Genomic DNA, 9,853 nt, shown 5'->3' with positions numbered 1-9,853 from the left:
CTATGCTTTTAAATTAATTATTTTAATTACCTTTATTTCCATTCGATGCCGTGATTAGTGTGTTGAGTAGTTTCAGATCTTCTAAGGCAGGAATGACTCAAAGAATGGAAAGGAAACATACAAAAATAGAAGGAAAGCATAAAACGGAGTTTTTGAAGAAACTGGCAGCCACGCGATCGCATGGGGCGACGCGGCCGCATGCCAAGCGCGAAGAAGCAGCGACGCGGCCGCATGACTGACGCGACCGCGCGCCATAAGCAGAACACATATGACACGGTCGCATGACTGACGCGACCGCGTGACAAGAAAAACTCCAAATGACGTGACCGCGTGACCCACGCGGACGAGTGACAGAGGCCATGCACCAGAAATTGTAGAAAACGCTCATAGCGAATTCTGAAGCCCTTTTTGGCCTAAATCCAAGTCCAGAAGGCATAGACCAGAGGTTATGAAGTGAGGGAATGCATCCATTCAAGGAGAGTCTCCACTTTAGTTAGTTTTCATGATTTAGATTTAGTTTAGAGAGAGGTTCTCTCCTCTCTCTTCTCTCTTTAGGATTAGGATTTAGAATTAGGATTTTATTCACTTTCCGGATTATCTCTTTATCAGGTTCAATATTCTCTTTTATTTACTTTTGCAATTAAATTTATGAATTATTCCATGTTACAGTTACATCTTTGAATTAATGTTATTTGAGGTATTTCAGTTTAATCTTGCTTTATTTTATTTACATTATTGTTACTCCCATCTGAAGACATTTTTATTCCAGTAGATTTACTTTCCTCCTTTTGGTCTTGGTTAAGAAATCAGTAACTCAGGAGTTATCAAACTCAAACATGAATGATAATTGTTATCTTTGCTAATTAAATTGAACTTCAATAATCCCAATCTTTTCGTAGGAAATAAATAGGATTTGAAGATTAAACCAATTAATCCCTTGACCTTCCTTTATCTTAGTAAAGGTTAACAAAGTGGAATTAAGATTCAATTCTCATCATCATTGATAAGGATAACTAGGATAGGACCTCTAATCTCTCATATCTTGCCAAAAGTTTATTTACAGTCATTTATTTATTTTACTTGCCATTTAAATTACTTGTTCTTCATTTACTTTAATTGCTAATTAAACCATTCGCTCCTTATTCTCAAAACCCCAATTTACAATCTCCATAACCAATAATAAGAACATACTTCCCTGCAGTTCCTTGAGAAGACGACCCGAAGTTTGAATACTTCGGTTATCAATTTATTTAGGGGTTTGTTACTTGTGACAACCAAACGTTTGTACGAAGGGATTTCTGTTGGTTTAGAGACTATATCTACAACGCGACTGTTTTTATAAAATTCTTTACTGGCAAAAATCCTAACGTCAGATTACCATCACAATTGATGATGATAATGAGGATAGGAATTCCAATTCTCAATCCTTGCTAGGACTTTTCTTAGTTGTTATTTTATTTCCTTGTTATTTACATTACTTGTTCCTTATTTCAAAACCCGAAAATATACTTTCCCATAACCAATAATAACTACACTTCCCTGTAATTTCTTGAGAGACGACCCGAGGTTTAAATACTTCGGTTTATTTTTATTGGGTTTGTATTGTGACAAACAATTTAAACAATGACTGAGGTTTAATTGTTGGTTTAGAACTATACTTGCAACGTGATCATTTTTGTGAAAATCTTTACTGACAATTTTCCTACGTCAAGGTCCTGTTTTGAGCAATTTTCTTTTGCACTTTTTCCTAAGCCCTAACGCACTCCCACCCCCTCCACCCTTCTCTTCTCTTGCTTTTCCCCTATTTTTTGCTTATCTTAGTTTGTTTTATTTGCATCATATTTTGATTTTAGTAATTTTATTAAGTTTGGTTTAGTTAGTTGTTAATTACATAAATTGCAAGTGTTTGTTTGATGTTGATTGGGTTGCTTCTTGATTGAATTTCATCGATCCACTTGTACTTTGCCTTAAATTACTAGCACCTAATTGGATTTGCACATTTACATTTTGTTGCATATTAGGTGAAAATTTTATGAGTGCACATGGAATAGTGAATTGAATTGAATTGCTTGTTTATCTTGGTTTTTAAGTCAATATAATCACATAAGAAGGTATTTGTTCCTTGTTAATGCTTTGCATTTTCTTTTTGAATTGACTTGACTTGATTCTTATCAAGACTTGCCACTTTTTGTAACAAACACCTTATACATGTGATTATTTCATTGCTCTTAAGGATGAATAAGTAGTTTCTCTTCATCTTTAAATTGGTTATTTGTTGTTGTGCTATTTTATTAATCTTGCACTTTCACTTGTACAATGTCAATATCCAATATGTCCTAAATTCAAACTCTTGTTATAATTGCCTAAGCTTTCCTGAGTCTAATTGATGCTTATTCATTGCGTGCAACTTAGGCCATTTAATTGAGGAACCCATGCTTACTTTTTTATTGTGTGAAAGTTGTTTTAACCGGCCGTTATGTGTATTCTAACCGTGCGCATAATTGGAATACACACATGGCTAATTTTTTTTATCGTACTACACCACTATGAAAACTTTCTCACTTAAATGCTTGTCTATTTTCTTTTTGCTCTAAGCATACAATGTATTTGCTCCATCCTTTACCTTTTTGTGCTACTTGCCCTATGATTCTTAATTATACTTTATTCATTCTTTTTTAGGATGAGACATAAAGGCAAGGGGCCGGGAGAGGAGCAGGACGCTGAGGATGGAGATGCCAAGCATGCATTGGACTTGGCAATTTCCATGCAACCCGCGCCCTGCATCCGCCAGCTGAAGGTGGAGCACTTAAGAGACATTTTCCCTGGATTGTGTTTGTGCATGGAAGACCGTGCAAAGCTTAAGTGTGGGGGAGGATTCACCATTTTTAGGGCGTAAGTTTTCTTTTCCGAACACTTTGCACTTTATTTTTGTTTTCTTTTACTATGTTCTTGTAGATATTTAGAGTGTTTTTAACTGTTGCATTGCATTTTCTTCTAGTATATATATCTTAGCTTATGCATAGTTTATTTCTAGCTATTGCATGTTACATTTTTGCATATTTCACTTAGTATTTATTTCATAGATAGAAGTTGTGATTGGATGATGTGAATATCATAGTACCTAGTTCAATTTTGGTCCTAATTGTTCATGTTAATTTTTGCGATGATGAAAATTAGGAAGAGAACTAGGAAATTTTTGAAATTGCATCTATCACATCATACATACATATAGGAAATAATTTTGGTGAAAAACAACAAAGATTTCCAAAAATTTTGTTTTCAGGGCGTTCTATTGAATTGATTTGGAAAATTGTTTTTAAACTTGCTTGAATGAATTTTTGTGGAACATAGAAGAGAGATAGAACAAAATACCTTGTGAGTCTTTGAGCTTTAATGAGTGGTTACACATTCTAACCACAATTTTTGTTCATTATGTGTTATGCTCCTTCTATGATTGTGATCTTGGTTTTTCTTGATTTTTTATTTCCGATGTTTGATTTCTTGAATGCATTTAGCATGATTGAGGCCATTTTTGAATTAAACTCACTCACCTATATGGACTTACCCTTGCATCTACCTTTGTTAACCCCTTTTAAGCTTTTTAATCTCCTTTGTTCTAATTGTTAACACATCACAACCCTAAGCAGAAAATCATAAATTACCTTGAATTGCATCCTTGATTAGCTTAGGTTGAGGAGTGTGTTTCATTTAAGTGTGTGGGGAATTTTGGGAAGCATCGGTAGAGACATAAAAGTATTTTTTGGGTATTCATTGAAAATTTAGAAAAATGGGTGCACATTTACGTATCAATTTGCTCTAACCGTATGCATTTGTCATAGAAAAAGAAAAAGAAATGGAAAAAAATGAAATGAAAGAAAAAATATAGTAATAAGATGGACAAAAGTTATCCCAAAGAAAAAGAAAAAAATAAATAAGAAATGCATATGTATTTTGAATAGAAATTAAGGCATGAATGTGTGTGAAAAGAAGTAATGGGTGGCTAGAATGCATTTTTGTGATTTGATTGATATAGGTTGAGTTGGATACTTAAGCTAATCAAAAATTCAATCTTTTAGTCCACTTAGTCATATATTCATCTTACCCTTACCACAACCCCATAACAACCTTCTAAAGACCTCATGATACTTGCATTCATGCATCACACGTTTGTTGATTGTTAGATGAAAAGCAAATCTTTGAAAGCATGATTAGAGGAGATTTAAGTGAATTGACCCTAAACACCGAGTGATGAGAGTGTATACACACCTAGTGAGGGTTCGATCACTCAATTCTATGTCTCCACACTTCTTATCATGCATTCTTGCAAGTTGCTTCATTTTGATGAGTTGAATCAATTCTTTAGATTTTGATTGCATTGAGCTACTTCTTTGCTTAGCCCTATATGTTTATACACTTGCTTGGAAATTTGATTTTTGTTTTCACCAAATCAATAGGAACTATAGATAGATAGATATATATAGATAGTATATAGCATAGTTGCATGCATGTACGTAGTTGCATTGAATAAGTTGGTTGCCTTTTGCCCTTATCCTTTGATTGTGACTAGCATGAGGACATGCTATTGTTTAAGTGTGGGAGAATTGATGAATCCATATTTGACAATAAATTTTGGTTTGATTTGAATGGATTTCATCACATAAACTCACACTTATTCACCTAAATAGCATACTTTTATGTTCTCTCCTTAAATTGTCCATAATTGTGAAAACATGCTATTTTGTGCTTAATTTGATTAATTTTATCCTACTTTCATTCCATTCGATACCTTGATTATTTTGATGAGTGATTTTAGGTGTAATAGGTAGGAATGGCTTGATGAGAGTGGAAGAGAAGCATGGAATTGGGAGAAAACATGAAGAAATCAAAGGAGAGAAGCATTTCAGCCTGTGCCCATGCACAAGGGTCAAAATCAGGACCTGTACCCATGTACAGGTCTGTGCCCACGCACAGGAGAAAAATCAGCATGTGTGCGTACGCACAAGTCCCAGCGCGTGACTTCATTAAAAAGTCACGTGGCTCGCATTTTTGGAGGCTTTTTGGCCCATTTCTGATGGCTTGGAGCATATAAGGAGGCTAGCAACACAAGATACACTACCATACATTATAGAACACATTTTAGGAGTAGTTTTAGGGTAGTTTTAGGTTAGATTTTCTCTCAAGTTTCTTAGGGTTTTTAATTAGGATCTTGTAAAATTTTATAGTTCAAGTTTTGGTTTTGGATTACAGCAATTTCATTATAAGTATTTCTTTAATATCTAATTTCTCTTTTATTACACTACTTGTTCTACACTTTCATATATTTTCATTTTCTTTGTTAATATATACATAGTTTTGCAATTTTGAGTTTTCATTAATGAATTTGATATTTGATGCTTATTTTATGTTTCTTGAGTTGCCTTTGTTGATTGTGATAATTTGTGGTTCATAACATTCATCAATTTTTCAATTTTTCCATGTTTTGTGAATATGCCTACCATGTGTTTGATGAAATGCCAATTTCAGTTATGGGGTAGATTTTCACCCCTTGGCTTGGGGAAATGAGCGTATGGATTACTAGAGTCATAATGTCCAACATTTAGTGATAATTCTTGGGTTGTTAGTTGTTATTGTTTCCACTAACGCTAGCTTCTTACTAAGGTAATTAGTAAGTTAGCTAGGATTTGTGGATATATAACAATTATGCTCACTTGACCTATCCTTCGATGTTAAGGGTTGACTTAGTGAGATTAATCCATCATAATGACCATAATTGTGGTTATGGCAAGGAAGGGATTCCATAGCTCATCCCAAGTGAAGGTTCCATTTATGTTTTGAGCCACTTTTCCTCAATTTTGAGTCATACTTGTCCATATTACATACATAGTTCTTTTATTCCTTCATTAGTTTATTAATTACAATTTTGTCTCGTTCTTTTATCTCTTTATCTGTTTCCTTCATTATTGAAAAATCCCCTTTGATCTCCACAACCAAAATTGTGTGCTCATTATCACTATTTCCTAGGGAAGACGACCCGGGTGTATAAGTACTGTCGATTAATTTGATTTGAATTGTGACATCTTTTGAAATTGAAATTTGATTTGAGCATTACTCGTTGGCTTGGAACTATACTTGCAACGAATTTATTTCCTCTAACTGAGAAGAGAATTCTAAGCCGACGGTTTTGCTCCATCAGCCACCACATCAAATAATTAAACAATTCTTAATATATAACTCGAAATTCATGCATCTTACTTTTCTTTTTTAATAAAATAATTTTTCTTTTAAGCAAGGTGATAGATGCATGGAATATTTCATAGCTTTAAGATATAAAGATGATCATGCACTAGAAACAGACAATAAAACACAATACATGGAAAACAGAAAAATAACATGAACAACAAGGGAGAAAAGGGAACAAATCCTCCTTAGTGATGGTGGCTAGTACTCCTTCTAGAGGATCCAATGGAGTGCTTGATTTTCTCTATGTCACGCCCCTGCCTCTATTGTTCTTCCCTTATAACTCTTTGTTCTTTTTTCATGGCTCTTTGATCTTCTCTTATATCATGGAGGATGGTGGAATGCTCTTTATGTCCCATCCTTAGTTGATTCATGTTGGAGCTCAATTTTCCTAGAGAAGTGTGAAATTGGTCCCAATAGCCTTGGAGAGGAAAATGCATCCCTTGAGGCATCTCAAGGATTTCTTGTTGAGGCAGCTCCACATGCTCTTGCTGTGGTCCATGTGCTGGCTCTCTAATTTGCTCCATCCTCTTTTTGGTGATGGGCTTGTCCTCCTCAATAGGAATGTCTCCTTCTATGAGAATTCCAGATGAATTGCATAGGTGACAGATAAGGTTGGGGAATGCCAACCTTACTAAGGGGGAAGGCTTGTCAGCTTTCTTGTACAACTCTTGAGGTATTACCTCATATACTTCCACCTCACTTCCAATCGTGATGGCTCTGTATATGGTCATTTCTGACCGATTGCTAATATGGATGATAGAGCATTGGATGAATTCCAACTATCCTCTAGCTACGGGCTTAAGGTCAAGCTCTCTCAGTTAGATAGGCTTGCTTTGAGCATCCCTCTTCTATTGAGCTCCTTCCACACAAATGTCTGAAAGGACTTGGTCCAGACTCTGGTCAAAATTGACTCTCCTAGTGTAAGGTTGTAGGTCTTCTTGCATTAGTGGCAAGTGGAGCACCAACCTTACACTCTCCAGGCTGAAATCCAAGAGACGCCCTCGGACCATGGTATGCCAATTTTTGGGACTTGGGTTCACACTTGTATCATGATTTTTTGTGACCCATGTATTGTCATAGAACTCTTGTACCATTGATGAGTCCATATTTTTTGATATATTTTAGCTTGATTTGGATGGATTTCATCACATAAACTCACACTTAGGTAATAAAATAGCATATTTTTGTGATTCCTCCCTAATTTGGACATAAATGTGAAAACATGCATTTTTGTGCCTAAATTAGTGATTTTAATTCCACTTTCATGCCATTCGATGCCGTGATATGTTTTGTGAGTGATTTCAAGTCATTTTTTCAAGATTGGCTAGAAAAAATGGAAGAAAGCATGTATAAGGGAGAACACATGAAGAAAACAAGGAAAAGTACACACAGACAAGTGTACGTGCGCACAAGTACCCGTGCGTACGCACAAGAAGGAATTTGTATGTGTGCGTGTGCACAACCCTCTGTGCGTACGCACAGATGGACGTTTAGCAAAGTGTGCGTACGCACAGGACCCTGCACGTGGTTTCATTAATGAAACACGTGCTGCACGATTTCTGAAGGCTTTTGACCCAATTTTGGAAGGCTAGATGCTGAATTGAAGTGCTATATGAAGGGGATATCAACACATATCAACATATTAGGTTTTCATTAGGTAGTATTAGCTAGAATGAGAATTAGGAAGCTTCCATCTCCATTGTAGCATTTTATAGCAAGCTTTAATTTTGGATTTTGCTCCTCTTTTGTAAGTACTCTTAAATTTCCTCTTTAATTCCACTACATGCTTTTATTTTTCTCATGGTTCAAGTTACTTTGTCTATATATGCAATTTTTGTTTCTTGGAATTTTGATAGATGTATTTAATGTTTTATGCTTCCTTTATGTTAGATTGAATGTTAATTGTTAATATTGTGAATGTTTTGGTTATAGCTTTTACTTGTCTTTGCAATTTTCCATGTTTTACTTTTATGCACACAAGGTGTTTGTGAAAATGCTAATTATAAATTTTAAGTAGATTTTCACACCTTGGCTTGGGATTTGAGTTCCTAGGATACTAGAGTCATAATATCCGACATTTAGTGGTAATTCTTGGGTAGTTAGTTGACTCTTGTTTCCATTGACGCTAGCTTTTTATCAACTAGTTTGGTAAGTTAGCTAGGACTTATGGATTAAGATCAATTATGCTTGCTTGACTTACTCCTCGATGTTAGGGGTTAACTAGGTGATATTGACTCATCATAATTATCATAGTTGTGGTTATGGCGATGATAGGATTCCTTGGACTCTCATTCCCAAGTCAAGGCTCTTTTATGCATATCTTAGCATTTTCACTAGTTTTGATCTTGTTTTCCCTTTTACTTGCATTGATTCCAATTTTGATAATCTCTTAGTTCTTTATTGCTTAGTTCCTTTAATCTTTAGTTCTTTGATTTGGAAACCCCTTTTTGCCTCCACAACCGAAAGCGTAACACTTCCAATTGCATCCTAGGGAGAACGACCCGAGGTTTCATTACTCTCGATTATTTATGATTTGAAAATTTGACATTTGATTAAGAGAATTTATTGTTGGTTTGGACTATGCTACTAACGAATTGATTCTTGATTCTAAACCGACGATAAATATCTCTTATCATCACACTTGTTTCTTGGAGTTTGGTTGTGAGTATTTTGTAGGCTCTGACGAATTCAAATCGGGATTGCATCATGGAATGGGAGAAGCGATAGAGGGAGGAGCAATCTTTCCCATACTACAATGAGCCAAATCCTCCCCCAAGCCCTCCCCAATGTGCATACCAAATCCAAAGATATGAAAGATACCCTATACACAACCCCTAACCACCAAACCATCAAGCACCACACTATCCATCTCCATGGAATCCCAATGTCTATAGACCTTGCTACCAACCATATGAACCATCACCCCCTTCTATACCAAACCCTCACCCACATGACACACTTTTCAACTACACAACCTTTCTCCCAACCTTTGAACCTTCTCTTCCATCCAATTGTGAAGTTTTCCAACCCTTGCCCCATGCACAACAAGACCTTCAAGCATTTTTCCAAGAACAAGAAGGGTTCCGAAGGAAGCAAAGGGAGTTCATGGCTACCATAGCCGAAGCGGTGAACCGCTTAGCCTCACTACGCTCAAGAAATCAAGACATTCCCCTTGAGGAATGTGGAGGAGCAATGAAGGAGTGTAAAGAGGAGGAGAATATGGGCCTCAAGGAAAGGAAGAGGAGCTAAGGCTTGAATCACATGAGGAGGAAGGTAGAACTCGTGAACCGGAAGAGGTAAATGGAGAATTGTGGGAGTTTGATCAAGAAGTAGATTGTATTATCAATAATTTTTTATCCGCCTTAGTCAACCCCCTCAATAATCTTGAGGAGCCTCCCACCTTGGAGTTTGAGAGAGAAAGGGAAGAGCTAGAAAAGAGTGGTGAGAAAGAGGTGATCATCCAAGAAGTAGAGGCATACATGCAAGAGTTTACAAGAGTGACTCCAACTCAAGGGCAATTTGAGTGGGTAACAATATCTTCAATTAGCTTCATAGGCCCATACCAATATGCTCTCTTTGAAACGGATCACCAACTTAAGGTGCTTCTTGAGGT

Source organism: Arachis ipaensis, chromosome B05 (assembly GCF_000816755.2).
Source record: "Arachis ipaensis cultivar K30076 chromosome B05, Araip1.1, whole genome shotgun sequence".
Taxonomy (NCBI): domain Eukaryota; kingdom Viridiplantae; phylum Streptophyta; class Magnoliopsida; order Fabales; family Fabaceae; genus Arachis; species Arachis ipaensis.
This window is presented reverse-complemented; position numbering follows the sequence as displayed.